Here is a 16786-nt window from a genome sequence, read left to right as displayed (position 1 = left end):
AATGCCCCTCTCCAGTCAAATGAAAAGCCCATGGATCCATACAGTGATGGATGATGCGTTATTCTGTCCCTGACAGATTCTGGGAAAGCACTTGAGTTGTCTCCGATCCTGAAAGAGGAGCAAAAGAACAGCCCATATCATTGCTCAGAACTTAATGAACAAAACTTTCATCATGCAAAATTCAATTTGAGTCTTAGAAGATGGCACTATTTGTGTTAAACTCGCTTGCTCTTTTGCTTTCTAACAAATTGACTTCACAAAACCTGCATCTTCTCATTCAAAGAATAGATGTGGACTTTTATTTGTAATTTGTACCATCGTCTATCTGATGAGTGACATCATTGGAGTCCTGGCCGTGATGATGTCGTCTTCTTAATCTGCTCTCGATACTTCTCATCTCTTTTTTCCCCACTTGGTGTCCTTCTTCATCAGATAAAGTGACTGGTGGACTGCCAAAGGTGCCCTGTCAATGTAGGTTGTTGTTTTTAGTTTTCAGTACAATAGCCACAGAATAATTAGAGACTAAATCAATAATGTATTCCTGTCTGTGATTGATCTATATCAGAATCAGAATCATCTTTATTGCCAAGACTTTAGAACACACAAGGAATTTGTCCCCGGTAGAACACGCTGCACTCGTATCATCATTAGAAAAATGGAGGCACTATACGCTTCTATTTGGGTTACTGTTTAGAGAGTTAATATCTTGGGGGAATAAGATGTTTAAACGTCTGCTGGATTTGTTGTGCATGGATCTGTAGCGCCTGCCTCAGGGGAGTTGCTGGAAAAGGTGGTGGGCAGGGTGCGGAGGGTCCAGTAGGATTTTCCACGCTCTTGTTTGGATTCTTGCAGTGTGCAAGTCCTCGAGAGTGGGTAGGGCGGTGCCTATTATTATGTCCGTTGAAGTCGGATTTTGTCCATTTTTGTGGCGGCCCTGAACCAAACGGTGATGGAAGAACACAGGATGTATTCAATGACATCTGTGTAGAGATGTCACAGCACCTCCTGTGGTAGGCCATGCTTCTTTAGCAGCCTCAGGAAGTACATCCTCTGTTGGGCCCTTCTCAGGATGGAGTTGGTGTTGATCTCCCACTTCATGTCCTGAGAGACTGTGATTCCCAGGAACATGAAGGTCTCGATGGTTGACACGAGGCAGTTGAATAGTGTGAGGGGCAGCTCTGGTGATGGATGTTTCCTGAAGTCCACAATCACCTCTACCGTCTTGAGCATGTTCAGCTCTAGATTGTGACGGCAGCACCAGAACTGTTCTACTTGTATATGGTATCAATTGCTCCCTGAACATATGATTTTTCGATGTCCAATTTTGATAAAGTGGTGGTTCACTCCTTTGACAGACCTTTGACCTGTAACACTATTTTACATACTCCCATTCGTCCCTTCTATACATTATAAATAGCAGACCAACCCAAGCAGCAAGGTCGAATCTCTTCAGCTGCTCACACGTTCATATTCAAACACTAACAGGCTAAGATACTCATTGATCTCGGAGCCCGGTGTTCATTTCAAATTCCTGTTAGGATCTATCCACCTCATTGATTTCACCATCTCCTCTGATTAGGCACTTGAGGAGAGCATTCCAGTGTTCCAATTGTCTGACCAGGAAGACTTGCCCCAGAGGACCAGTGGAAAAAAAGAGACGGTAGAGGTGAAAAGAGCCGAAAGTTTGATTGATGTCAGGGCGGTAAGAAACGTCCTTTGAGCCAGGTCTCACCCAGGGACCCACTTGTTTCCCATTGTCATAAAACATAACCCACTTTAAAGATCAAGCAAAAGTATTTGTCAAAAGTAGACCCATGATGCAGTGTTTGCTTTAAGAATGCTGGTAGAGAAGTACAGAGAAGGCCAGAAGGAATTGCATTGTATCTTTGTAGGTCTGGAGAAAGCGTACGGCAGGGTGCCCAGAGAAGAACTGTGGATGGCATGAGGGAGTCTGGAGTGATAGAAAAGTATGTCGCAGCGGTGCAAGACATTTATCATGACTTTAAGACAGTTGTGAGGTGTGCTGTCGGCGTGACAGAGACTTTTAAGGTAGAGGTGGGACTCCACCAGGGGTCAATTCTGAGCCCCTTCTTATTCGCTATGGTGATGGACAGGCTGGCAGATGATGCTAGACAAGATTCTCCTTGGACCATGATGTTTGCAGATGACATTGTGATCTGTAGCGAGAAAAAGGAACAATTGGGGGAGAAACTAGAGATGTGGAGGTATGCCCTGGAAAGGAGAGGAATGAAGATCAGTCGCAGCAAGACGGAATATATGTGTGTGAATGAGAGGGATACAAGTGCAAGAGTGATGCTACAGGCAGAAGAGATAAAGAAGGTGGAGGATTTTAAGTACTTGGGGTCAACTGTCCAGAGCAATGGAGAGTGTGGAAAAGAGATGAAGAAGCGTGTACAGGCAGGCTGGAACGGCTGGAGAAAAATGTCAGATGTGATGTGTGATAGAAGGGTTTCAGCTAGGATGAAAAGAAAGGTGTGTAAAATGGTTGTGAGACCAGCCATGATGTTTGGACAGTGCCACTGAAGAAAAGACAGGAAGCAGAGCTGGAGGTAGCAGTGCTGAAGATGTTGAGGTTTTCTTTGGGAGTGACCAGGTTGGATAGGATCAGGACCGAGCATATCAGAGGGACAACTTATATTATATTTGGAGAGAAAGTCAGAGAGGCCAGACTGTGATGGTTTGGACATGTCAAGAGGAGATAAGGTGACTATATCGGGAGAAGGATGCTAAGCCTTGAACTGCCAGGCAGGAGACCAAGAGGAAGACCAAAGAGGAGGTTTATGGATGTTGTCAAAGAGGACATGAAGGTTGCTGGTGTGAGAGGAGATCATGTACAAAACCGGGTTAGATGGAGAACACTGATTCGCTGTGGCGACCCCTGAAGGGAAAAGCCTAAAGGAAAAGAAGAAGAACAAGAAGAAGAACAAGAAGAAGAAGAAGAAGAAGACCCATGTCTTCATATTTTAAACAACTATTAATTTTTACTCGATCAGCACAAACTTGTAATAATGTCATTGTAAAGACAGTGAATAGTCCATCAAATGCTCATTAGTTTTTTTTCCATTTATTTTTGACACTGGCCACGCAAAACTTTTAATTAGGGCTTGTCTTATATGTGCTCCAAGAGTATGCATTTCATGGTTAGATGTTTCACCCACAAAATACATAGATAGTCTCACAAGAGATAGACTCAATAGGAACAAAACTCTGTTCTCTTCTTTCAATGAATAAATGCTGTGCGGTTATGAAAGGCTTACATTGAAAACATGGAAGTCAAACACAGCTATTTTTAAGATAGTTTTTTTCATCATTACAATACAACATAAAAAAATAAATTACGGATTGTGTCCAAAACCCCAATTTATGGTGGTGTGAACAAACACGCAAATACTCACTACAACTATATTTAGATAATGTTATTCAGTTATTCGATTCCCGAATAAACCCATTCTATTTTTGTAAAATATGAAAGAATGTGGATTTTTCTAATATTTGCAGTATGCACTTTTGGGTGCTCATTGTACTCGGTGCTTGTGAGAACAGGTAATATAATTACCTTTCCCTCCTGAGTGTGAAAATTAACTCGAGGTCATGCCACTTCTAAACTTACGTATCAAACCTAATCTGAGCTGAGAATGAGGTTTGAGCGACTGCATTTGCAACCAACTTTGATTTAACATAATTGTATTAAGATCTGTACATAAAAGCTGTTTGCTGTTTAGTAACCATTCACTCTTTCCCAATTAGCTGTGGGAGACACGGTCTCACTATACAAACAGCATACGGTATATGTTTGTAACGGATAGTTTATAGGTCAGGGTTTCCCAAACTTTTACAGTCCAATGAGGTCAACATTTGTGCATACACAGTAAGAAAGTCTAAGCCCACGATGAAATGTGTTATTTTACCTAGGCCATAATGACTTCTCCCTTCCCACACAATCAAAGAAAAAAAAGGCTACTGCATGGTGACTAAAGACGTTTGCACAGTCCTCTCATATAAATCGACAAGAAAAATATATACATGAATCCAAGTGGGATTAGCGACAGAAACTCAATCTGTATGTCTTCTGACATTTCTATTAGGCTATTAGGCATAGAATATTTTGTTTTTATGTTTTTATCCCCACCCCTTTCAATGTTGCTGCTGTATATTTTAAATTTCACCATTGTGGGACTATTACATGCTTTCTGATTCTGATTCTGTATGGCTTTGTCTGGGCACTTCTGCAGGTATATGGTAAATTAAAAAATAGTACTAATTGCTAAAGAAAAGGCAGACTCAATTTGAGAACCTTTGGTGATGACAACCTTGAGCAACCCTATACTGCTCTTGAGCATGAACTCACTGTGAGATTTGACTTCTCTCCGAAATGGAATTTTATCACTATAGGGGTCCATTGACGTGATTTAACAAAAATCACTCTGCTGACAAGACTTGTGTCTTGCCAGTTGATAACCAATAAAAGCGTCCTTTTTAATATGCCAGACAAAATAAGCGTTGACTCGGGACCTGTTTCGGCTGTTTTAGAGGCTATCGTGGATCACCGCCTCATCATTAATTGCATCTCCACACAATATTAGCAGATCTTAGCAAGGCTTTAAATAGAGGAGCCACAACAACAATGCATTTAAGCCTGCAATGAATCACGTCAAAGGATTTGCGGAGAACACAAAGCTGAAATGCATGTTCAGCTCAGCGATTTCAGACCTGGACAGACACAAAAGCTTGCTCGGAGCGACAACTCGCATCAAATGCAACAACTGAAATAGCTTTTGAGACATACAACCAAGACCACAGACACCGATTCCATGCCAACAAAATCCCAAGAACTCCTGCCTGCCTCTGTCAACAAAATGACATATATCTCTGTCCTCATTCAGAGAGAAAGACAAAGAGAGGGGGGAGAGAATGAGAAAGAGAGAGAGAGAGAGAGAGAGAGAGAGAGAGAGAGAGAGAGAGAGAGAGAGAGAGAGAGAGAGAGAGAGAGAGAGAGAGAGAGAGAGAGAGACACACAGACACAGACTTATGTCACACTTATTCATTGGACTTTGCTGGTTAATTAAAACCTTGCTTGGGCTTGCTCTACTGCTGCTTGTTCTTCTCCTCCGGGGTATAAAGCGGGAGTTGAAGTAATAGCCCACCCTTGGGGTTGAAAGCGTGTATTCCCTCCAAACCTTCAAGCTGTTTTGAGTCAAAACATTGTCAGCGTGCCCAAACATGTCAGAGGAAGTTTTTTGTAACAAGAAGGATAGAGAATGATCCTTTAGATCCGTCATCGGCCTCCGGAGGGAGTCGTGTGGCTAACTGGTCACACATCTCTTTCAGCCAATCATGGACAGGCAAGGAAAAATAAATGAAGCGCAGTTACTGAATGAACACCTCACTGCGGTGGTTCATCATCCTGTGGGATGCCGACATACTTTCTAGTTTTTTTTCCCAAACTTGTTTTCTTTCCTCCCTCTTGTGACCTTTTTCACCACATGCACAAAGCTTCATTTAAGTTTAACCTTTTAATTCGATTGTGCATACAGCTTCATGAAGGCTCTGCAATGACACAAGTTAAGGGCAGTGTTTTCTGTTGTTGTCAAGTCATGGTAATTAGATTACACTCTAAAGTCGGCTTCCCACCAGATACATAATTTGTAAAGTGTTTTGTTTTCTATCCAGAAAATCATCGTTGGAGAAAAAAGTTCACGGTGCTTAAAAAGTGAAATGGAAATTCTTGCTTTACACAACACCCCTGAAGTCTTTCCTGAAATTGACCAAGCAGTACAATACTGCCAAAGTGTATGGATTTACTTTGTTAACACCTCAAGCGTACTCTTGCTGTTAAGGCTCCAACTAGCGCACCAGGTGTAAAAAAAACCCCAAAAAAAACAAACTTAAAAGATCTGAGACAAGATGGCTCAGAACATTTAAAGTCATTTATCAAAGGTGTAAAGGCTGCTGCAGCATGCGAGGCGTGACAAACGCTTGGCTGGAGAAACTTCACACAAAAATGCCTCATGCTTTTCCAGATTTGTAAGTTCATTTTGAATGCATTGTCCCCTCCCTCAGCAAGAATGTTGCAGCCTTCGAAACAGCCGAGTGAGGAATCGTTTGGTGAGCACACAGTCAACATTGGACCTCACACTTCTTATTTATTTATTTATTTATTTATTTATTTAACTAATTATTTATGTCAGATTTTGTGTGCACATTTTGATTGATCCTGATATTGATAGGCAACCGGTAGTTGAGTGGGAAACCTGGTAGGCTAGTGGTTTGCCCATCTGCCTCATATTGCAGAGGTGCAGGTTTTGATTCCAGGAAAATCCTTCCTGTGTGGAGTTTGCATGTTCTGACGCTGCATAGTTTCAAACAATCGTTGTTTGTCCATATGTGCCTTATGATTGGCCCGCCTCATGCCCAAGGATGACGGCTGAGATAGGCTCCCGCATGCCTTGCGACCTTCTATCGATAGATAGATAGATAGATAGATAGATAGATAGATAGATAGATAGATAGATAGATAGATAGATAGATAGATAGATAGATAGATAGATAGATAGATAGATAGATAGATAGATAGACAGACAGAAAAACAGACAGACAGACGGATGGACGTATAGATAGATAGATAGATAGATAGATAGATAGATAGATAGATAGATAGATAGATAGATAGATAGATAGATAGATAGATAGATAGATAGATAGATAGATAGATAGATAGATAGATAGATAGATAGATAGATAGAAGCATACTTCTTTTACTTATGGAGAACATTGTGATGTACCTTGGTCTCACTCTGGTTACCGGCAGGCTTTCTTCAGATGTACAAAGACACAAAACAGCTCCTTCACCTAGCTTCTCAATTAAGAATTCCATAAATGTGTTTGCGGTTCTTTTCATTGACATGAAACTATGACTCTCACAAACACTATTGCCATCACTGTCCTTTTCCATGCTCTCATTGTTATGGTCTTCAACCTTCTTCATCTTTTTCTTTTACTTTCGACTTCTCCCTTCAGGGGTCACCACAGCGCATCAGTGTCCCATCGAACCCGGTTTTGTGTATCCTCTTCTCTGACACCAGCGACCTTCATGTCCTCTGACAACATGGTCTTCAACTTTATTCCTCTATATTTCCCAGAAATCTGGACATTTGCTTTGTTCTAAAAAATGACCACCATCACACTTCTCCAATCATTCGACATCTTTTGACTCCAGAATTTTCCTTTTGCTTTCTTACTTCTATGTTTGTTAGCAGGTACAACAACATTACAATTTGTCCTCCTCTCAGTGACTGTAACTTTCTCCCTGACTAATCATTTCTACTTCCTTGTCTGCAAAATATGTTTTTCTCTCCAACACCATGCACCAGTCAACACATTGTAGTCTCTATCTTTAATTAGCATAGCGGTCCTGGTCCAGTAGTGTGAAAGCTTTTGCCCACCAAAAGCTTGTTTCATCTCTTCATCCCTCTTCATCTGATACTTTAAGTGCTTCCGAATATTCAGTGGCATGAAAACAACACCTACATTATTAGTAGCATTAGCATTTACCACCATATTACTCCTGATGCAAATGCAATCATCAGGTGGCCTCTGCACTGCCCATAATTTCATGCTGCTGAATGGCAAAATATGCATGTACGACAATTTTATTCCACTTTCAAATACAAAACCACTGGCACAGGGACTAGGAGTCTTCCCAAATGTCAAAAATCTGCATATTAGCGCTAAATGGCAAATATGTGAGTTCTGTTTTTGAATGGGAGGAATGTCATTTGACTGTCATCGCTAGACAGCTCTGGGGCCATTGTGCTTTTTTGCGCCTGTAATTGGCAGCATCTTCACAGCCCCGCTTTGTTCAGCGGAAAGGTCGGTGCTGTTGGTCAGTCTGCGGCTGGATGGATGCATGGCTTGAGGAGCCCACAATAAGAAGAAAGGAGCGTGAGCGCAGAGCGCCGATGCATATGTGGAACTGTCGCGGTTTGGAATTGAAGCGGATTTACGTGGGACAGAAGATGTGAGACAATCTCTTTTCATCAATGGATGCTACACCTGTGTGTTTGCTTTCAACATTTAGCTTATAGTAGACATGCACATTCCACCATGACATCCCTGATCCACAGCTGAAAAGGACGCTTTGATCCTCTTCTCTTTTATGTAGAGCTGCTTCGTGTCACAAAGAGGGTGCCGCGGGTGCTAGAGAATGAATGGCTCTCTGTGTCTTTGTGTTGTCATATCATTTGTTCTTTAGTTTAGTTGTGAATGAGAGTGTGACTGTTTTTTATTCTTTGTGTGTCTGTGATCCACTGACCACGGGTCCAGACTAATGTGTATTTTATCCTGAACCTTCAAAAGTGGTGGTAGTCCAAAGTATGATTTTCTTATGGGGTTGCAAATCCCTGGCAGCGGCACGATTATATCACAAGTCCTCACAAAACCATCACAGCCATAAAACACACAAGATAAATGTCATCCCTTTGCCCAATGAAGCCTCTAATTCTATTTCTATTAGCACATTTGTTTAATGGGTAGCAAGGATACGGTTGTGCAAGAATGCAGTGAAATGATCCCCGTGGTTTGACCTTGCATTCAGAACTGTAGTTGAGATTTGCCAGGTACAAAATATGAAACGTCTGATGTTGAACTGTAATTAAACTAAATTAACCCAGTTAAATGCGCTGGAGCCTGTGGTTGACAGAATATAAAGAGAAGAGTCACAGCCCTATCCACAGCTCCAGACGTATTTTTCAATGTGAGAGGGTCGACCTAGATCCGTATATACACGCACACGCACAAACACATGCACACACACACACACATGCAGACACACACACACACACACACACACACACACACACACACACACACACACACACACACACACACACACACACCCACGCACGCTGCACACAGACACACACACACACACACGCACACGCACGCACGCACACACACACACACGCACACACACACACACACACACACACACACACACACACACACACACACACACACACACACACACACACACACACACACACACACACACACTGTGTGGGTAATAGTGGCTACATGGGTGTCATAGGGGCGCCACTGTGGTTGGCCAGGGCTGTCTGGGAGCATAAAGTGGCCTTCTCATGGTTCCTCACTTGCCTGGGTGGTCTGAATCTGCTGCAGCTAGGTGTGTGTATGCACAGGGATAGACAGAGACTCATCCTGCCTAGGTGAGATCAGTGTGTGTGGTTGCAAGGCACCCTGGGCAGTGCCCACACATGGAGGGGCATAAGCATCGGTCTTACAAACACACATGCACACCTACGCACTCACACACAAATAGTACAAATATTTCAACAGGGACAAGCGGATGAAGGGGCATCTCCTCTCGCTGAAAAGAGCCGACTGGTGTTCAGTAGGAGTGCCTCGTTATGCTCAATCAGACCTGAGGAAACCTCAACCACTTTGAGGCAATCATAAGTTCACACGATTACTCCTAAGGAAGCTAATACTGATCGGACAGTGCCGAGTACGTTCCAATTGGGCATTGGTTCAAAGGGTTTTAAAACATTTTTTACTTGCTCTTGCATTTTCAACGGCTTTACGATTGGCCCGCCTCATGCCTAAATATAGACAGTCGTGCCCGTGGTGGTCGCAGCACTCGAGGTAGTGACCCCCAAACTAGACGAGTGGTTGCAACAGATCCCGGGAGTGACATCGAGTCTCTCTGTCCAGAAAAGTGCAGTGGTGGGAACAGCATGGATACTGCGCTGCATGAACCCTAAAGCTTCCTATATATTGGATTGGATTTGCCTTTATTGGTCTCGTAGTGGAGATATTTACATTTCACAGCAGCAAAGTGATGAAAGGAATGAAAGTAGAAAAACAAAATACATGAGCTGATGGAAAGGCAGCCACTATACATTTATACACATATGAAACTAATCTACCATTCTACTACAGCCTACAGGTATAATGAAAAAAACGCCTACCTGGATATCTGTCTGTCTCACTCTCTCTCTGTTTCTCTCTCTGTTTCTCTCTCTGCTTCTCTCTCTCTCTCTCTCTCTCTCTCTCTCTCTCTCTCTCTCTCTCTCTCTCTCTCTCTCTCTCTCTCTCTCTCTCTCTCTCTCTCTCTCTCTCTCTCTCTCTCTCTCTCTCTCTCTCTCTCTCATTAGAACCAGTCTATTTTGGTTTCTCAAAATATTTTCTAAGACCTGAAGCGCTTCTTTTACATGTCTGTCGCTCACTGTTTCAAAGTAACTACATGTCAACTGAAAAGGACCATTCAGGGGACGAATCAAAGTGGTGGACCATGTGAAATGGTCCTCTATTCACCGGCAAGGCCACGCCCTCCCACAAATCAAAATATGTGTACGTTTAAGCCACTAAATGTTACCTTAATCATCAGAGGTTGTGTTGAAAGGATTGAAGGCATTACCTGTGTAATATGCTTTCAACACTTTCCAAGCACCTTCAGCCTCTGGTTACCACAACAAAATGTGTTTCAATGTGATGCGTATTTGTAGTGTAAGTTGAACTTTTTATCTAACAATTACGCAATTGAAGAATTTTTATTTTACGATTATGACTTATGTGGGCTGCCTAGGAATAGAGTGGTTTGCCTGTTTGTTTCTGTTCTGAGATTCTGATTTGAAATCTATTTCCTATGGTTCTCATTGTGATTCTGCGGATTTTCTACAGGTATTTCGGTTTCCTTCTAATTCCTCACAATATGACAGGCAGGTTAAATGATGACTCTAAATTGTCATCATAGGTGTGAATATAACTGTTAAATGTTTATTTGTCTACTGTATATATTTTGTCCCATGCTATTATGAAAAGTTATTTTATCCTGGGTGACTGGTCCACTGTGCCCCACCTCTTGTTGAAAAGTTGGTAAGGATGGCCTTCACCTTGCCGTGCTGCAAACGAAGACAACTGCTGGAGAAACGGGATGGGTGAATGTACCACTGAGGTTGTATTTGAACTTTGATTAGATTGTTATCGAAAGTGTGAAAGAGCTGTTATCTTGTAAATGGGAACTATTTGTCTGCTTCATTTGCTCACTCTTTTCTCAGTTAACCCACCAAAGATTTTAATTTAGCGCTCTTCCTTGGCCATGCATTCAAGATTGCATGATGGTCTCAGCATTTATTATTGATTAGCTTATTTTCTAAAGAACATTATTGAGTGCCTCAGTCATTGCATTGAACTAAGTACCAGACAAACAGTAGACTCCCTTCAGCCACTATCACTCACTGATTATTGGTTATTATGAATGCTGTATTGATAGGTGAGCAAAGTGAGCGAGCAAAGCTGTTAAAAAGTAAAAAGCAAAGGCTTTTATACCTCCTTCCACCTATGGGACACAAAATGGTGGCATTTTACCCATATAGAGCCCATAATATGATTTTATTTGTTGTCTGAGACTTCAATTCCCACTCAGCGACAATATGACTGTGAATGAAAATGCCTCTCTCCATGTGACATTTGCTTGACTGGCGACCTTTGCAGGGTTTAGTCTTGCTTTCACCAGACTTCAGTTGTGACATTCTTCACTTGTTCGTGACACCGAACAGGATAAATGGCGTAGAAAAGACTTGCAGGATTAGGAACTTCAATTTCAAATGCCTTTAAAATGAGTTGGATTAAATTGTGTCTGTTCATGTTCATAGACTGTTACATCTCAACAAATTCCATTCAATAATATTGGAGTACATCAGCGTGACAAGTGTTTGTGCCTTTGAAAGAAAGTGTCGGCCTTCCCCCTCAATCTGTTACTTTACATTCAGCGTGAAGCCATTGCTCAAAGTTTTTGTATTTCGATAGCACTGCTTTTGCAGACTTGATGGCCATGTTTGGCTTTCTCAATTCATTTGAAGCTGCATCCATCAAACAATTGTTCGTTTCTTGACCAGCAAATACCATCAGTGGTTTAGAGTTCATATTACATTAATTAAGGTTGTCCAGTTCTTGACTACAAGTTTCAAGTGGTAGCTTGGGATGCCAGATCTACCCCTAACATACCACTTTTGGGGGCAGAGGGAGCGTCTTACAAGATGTGGAAACCATGTGGGTAACCTCCAATGTCTACCACTTTGTCCACAGACGGGCACAAACACACACTCACGTACAAACATTAGCACACAAACCATTTTCTCCTCCAAACCAATCATTATACCCATCCTGCCCACAGCTTGAATCGTCAGGTCCAGAGAACATACTTAGTTGTGGTTTAAGAAGCACTTATGTGCACTCAGCACTCTCTGCCCAAGAATATTCAGTTTGGGTGGGGGAGATTGTCTTTTTACGAACTTCCTGCGATCATCCATCAGCCTGCTAAAAACAAACGAATTGCCCACTCTCCGCAGCATGTAACCTCAAAAACAATCTAATCCAAGCAGCCATTTTTGCCAACGCCTCGGCAAACACTGCCGTGGCGTTGTCGTTTATGAAGCCTACACTGGGTTTAATATTTCATGGTGGTGATGTGTAATATACACGCACGAATGCAAAATGATACAAAATAGGACTGAAATAAAGATGCTGAGAGATCTAGTGAGCTGCAAAGGTGTAATTGATTCCCACCTGGTGGGTTATTTCCCTAATCTGCAGAAGTAAAGCAGAAAAATAACTGTGGGCTTGATCTGATTCAAGTCAAGTTGATTTGCATAGTCTTCAAAGGGCTTCACAAGCCCACACTTTTCAAAGATTAGTGACATCGTATGGCATAATCACAAAATAAAGAACATATGACGTCTAGTTCGATATTTTATCATGCTAACATTATCTGTGTATATCTACACCTCTTAATCTCGTGCATTGCTGCATTGTATCAATGTCATCCTTCACCGAGGAGGTTCTGTTCATCTGAAGTCAAGAAAAACAGTTGTCTCTCTTGCAGAATTGGTCTGAGCCGACAAGACCTGTTGCGCATGACTCAGCTTGACTGAGCAGAGGCTCTCACAGACGACTTTAAACTCCGAGTTAACACCTTTTGGGGTTACAGACGATGAGAACTTTAAACTCCGAGTTAACACCTTTTGGGGTTACAGACGATGAGAACATGTGTTTTGAATTTTCGAGCACCGTGCCGCTGAAAGAGCAGCGGCGTGACCTTTCAAATGTGTAACACCTACTCATTTGTCATAAGGAGAGGTTAACGATGCCTACTGGGGCAAGAGGTCGTTAAAGTACGAGCACAAAGTTTTATGACCAGGAAGCTCAGTTTGTGCAGGATGACTTTGTGGTGTTAGCTTGTTATGCGTTCGGTGCACCTGCATTATCCGAAGATGTCGAAATGCGAAGTTATACAGCGACTTTGCAAGATAAAATGGATACATTTTGTGACATGGCCTAAGAGGTTTTCTTCTAACCTTATGTTTGGAATTGTACTTTCACAGTGATCATGAACCCGTGACAGTTGTCTTACATTTCTCTTGGAACAGTTGTTTGCAAATCACAGTATATCTGTCCTTGTGTGTGTTTTCTGTGAGTATTCTGGCTTCGTCCCACAAACCCAAAACATATTTGTTAGGTAAAAAAAATCCACAGCATGACTAACTTTTCCATTACCCCCACCCCCATTCATGGACTATCAAAAATTTGGCTCTCAAGGGCAACGGAAATTGCAAATTTCCCCGTTGTGTGTAAAGGCTTTCTGATTCTGAAATAGCATTTACTTTTTACTTATCTCTTTCAAATATACACTAATTCACCCTTAATATTTCTGTGTTTATTTAACATATACATTTATTAGAGAAATGAGTTAGTAGATAAAAGGGAAAAACATAATAAAAAAGTAATTTTGCACAGTTGACATTTTCAAAGGAAAAAGTAAAAAACTATTCATATTAGATCAACCATGGAGTTTGTATCCCAAAATGAAATGAAAAGGAAAAATGTCAACATATTGATCTACTCAACTACAGTTCCACTGAATGCCATGGGCATGACGTCATGTATCAATTCAAATCCCAAAGCAACACATTGTCAAAAGAGTCAATTATTTCAAATAATTCAATTTGTTTGCGTTATTTTACTGTCTTGCTTATGGTACAGTCAATATTATTTTGTCCTTTGAGGTGAGGTCATTATGAGACATGAGTCTATTCACAAACAAACATTTCCTCTATTGAGTCCAGAACCATGAAATCGGAGAATGCAAGAATGCAAGAAACCATTGTTATGTCGCAGGAACTTTAGGTCTTTATTTACAACTGCGTCATTCTCAACTTGGTGCTGTCAACAACCCTGCTTTACGACACTGCCACGACGTCATGTGGCAGTGTGGCATATGCTACATTTATGCCCCTCAGTGAAGGAACCAGAAAAACTCTTCTCACTAGGGAAACCGGGTAGAGTGCCGGTTTCCCTGCTTCGCCTTGTGGGTTATTCTGCCATGCAATAGGCTAAGCACTGGCTGGGATGTGAACATTAGAAGTCTGTGATGTAGTCATCTAAATAACGAGCGAAGGGCAAGGCTGGTTCACCACGCTCTTCAAGGCGTCCAACTGGTGTTGTCGGCCATGTGACAGGAAGGTCACAGTCGTTGTTTGAGAGGTCCAGATCTGCGAATGGGGTCGGTAATGTCACTCTCCTTAGGCGGCTGGCATGTCAACGCAACCCGTCAGCCAGACGGAAGGTGGCTGGTCCAAATTGGTCGGTAATCTGGACTGGTGCTGTCCAGAATAAGTTCTATTTGTGGGAGCGGTGTGGGCGGCGAGTGCGGACCCAGTCCGACACGGTAAGCATGGGTTGCTTGGCCCGGTGCTTCTCGTCAAATCACTGCTTCATGCGCTGCTGCTTGTTGGCCACTCTGCTGGCTGAAGAAGACTCCGACATTGGGCGAGGGGAAGCTGCAGTTCACGTCCCAGCATCAGGAAAGCTGGGGAGGCGCCCATTGTGGCATGAGGTGTTGCCCTGTAGTGCAACAGAGTGTTCTGTAGTACGGAAGACAATGGAAGGCCGTCTGCCAGGTGTGCTCTGAGTCCATTATTCAGAGTTGATTGAACCTTTCTACCCCTCCGTTGGCCGTGGGGTCATAGAAGGTGGTCCTGACATGCTTTTTTTCCCCTCGCCCGAGTGAAGGCTGCAAAGTCTGCTGAGATGAACTGAGGCGCAGTATCTGTTGTGATAGTGTCAGGCACACCCCATCGTGCGAAAAGAGAAGATACGACGTACGACTTTGGTTGTAATTGATCTGACCGGCAAGACCTCAGGCCACTTCGAGTGGAGGTCATACGCAACCAGGAGGAATCGCTGGTGTTGAGGCATGGCATGGAGCTCACCGCAAATGTCTACCTGGATTTGATTCCATGGGCAAGTCGGCCAAGCAACGGGCTGCAACGGGCAAGCGAGGAGTTGGCCAGTCTTACCGCTTGTGAGGTATGCTGAACAGTTATTGACCATGGTTTCTACATCGCTGCCAATACCTAGCCACCAGACTAGGCCCCTGCAGCGTTGCTTGGCCCTCATGATACCCAGATGTCCCTTGTGAACCATGGTCAGGATGCGGGGCCTCAAGGTTAGTGGAACCACAGAACAAAGCCCCCGAGCCACACAGACATCGTTCCAACATGAAAGCTCACCCTTGATCCGGTGGAAGGGTGCAAATTCCTCAGGGCCAGCCCTCTCAAATGAAATTCTGGAGCTTGGTCAGTGTTTGGACTTCCACGGATGCTGCCTGCAGTTCTTGAAGTGACACGGTAGATTAGAGGGGTGTGTGGAGCATGAGGATGACACCGCATTCAAAGGCATCCCGGTGAGTGTCCGGTGTAGGACCTGGGGTGGCACGGGAAAGTAAATCCGCCACCACATTCTCCTTTCCTGGTGTGAACTGGGTGGAGAAATTGTAAGCCATCAATCTTTCAGTCCACCTATACAACCGCAGCGGTTTATGCCCTGGCCCGGTTGTCGTCAACAAGGCTGTGAGAGCCTTGCTGTCAGTTCGGAGTGTAAAGTGAGGGCCATGCAGGTACATATGCTCCCCCTCACATGCTCACACACAGGCCACACACAGGCTCGGGCCTCCCTCTCCCTGACCGAGTACTTTTGCTGAGTTGAAGTGAGCGACCTCGATGCGAAGGCTATCGGGTGCTCTGTCCCATGATGGAGCTGGGACAGCACAGCCCCAACCAAAGTGTTGGATGTGTCGCAAGTCACGAATGTTGGGCTGTCGAGGTCAAAATGGAGAGGGAGGTGTGCAGGGTCTTGAGTCGGCGAACAGCTGCCGAGCATGCTGGTGTCCATGACCAAAGGGTGTTCTGCTTTAGGAGGGTGCGAAGTGGCGTGGTCGTATCGGAGTAGTTCAGTAGAAGGCTGTCATGCCGAGAAAGGAGGACCATTGGCAGAAATCGGAGGTCAGGCGAAATCCCACAAACTCAATAGCCGATGCCGAAAATATGCACTTCTCCCGATTTAGGGTGGGGTTGTGGCGAGCCAGCATATCCAGCACCTTGGAGAGGCGGTCATCTTGTCGGTCACCCGACTTACCATGCACTACGATGTTGTCCAGGTACCACACCTGGAATGCCTGCAAAGATGGTGGCCATGATCTTTTGAAAGCAGCTGAGGGCAGAGCTGAGGCCAAAAGGCATCCGTGTGTAACGAAAAACCCCAATGTGCGTTACAATGGCAACATAGTGGTGTACGGGCTCGCCCGTGCATTGCCGTCTGAGCTGAAAGGCACTCCACCAGACGATCATGCTCAGCGGGGGGTCGAAATGTTTGGCCAACAAGGCGACACGATCCCCGTATGTCTGTGCCG

General features: G+C 43.5%; 1 pseudogene; it reads right to left on the bottom strand.

The window, feature by feature from the left end:
- Positions 1-723: 723 nt before the first annotated feature.
- Positions 724-15522, bottom strand: LOC148893802 (uncharacterized; annotated as a pseudogene).
- Positions 15523-16786: the final 1264 nt, after the last annotated feature.

Source organism: Hippocampus bargibanti, linkage group LG09 (genome assembly GCF_051943395.1).
Source record: "Hippocampus bargibanti isolate YZ-2025 linkage group LG09, ASM5194339v1, whole genome shotgun sequence".
Taxonomy (NCBI): domain Eukaryota; kingdom Metazoa; phylum Chordata; class Actinopteri; order Syngnathiformes; family Syngnathidae; genus Hippocampus; species Hippocampus bargibanti.
Note: the sequence above shows the minus strand (reverse complement) of the source record. Positions and strands in the feature narration are given on the sequence as shown.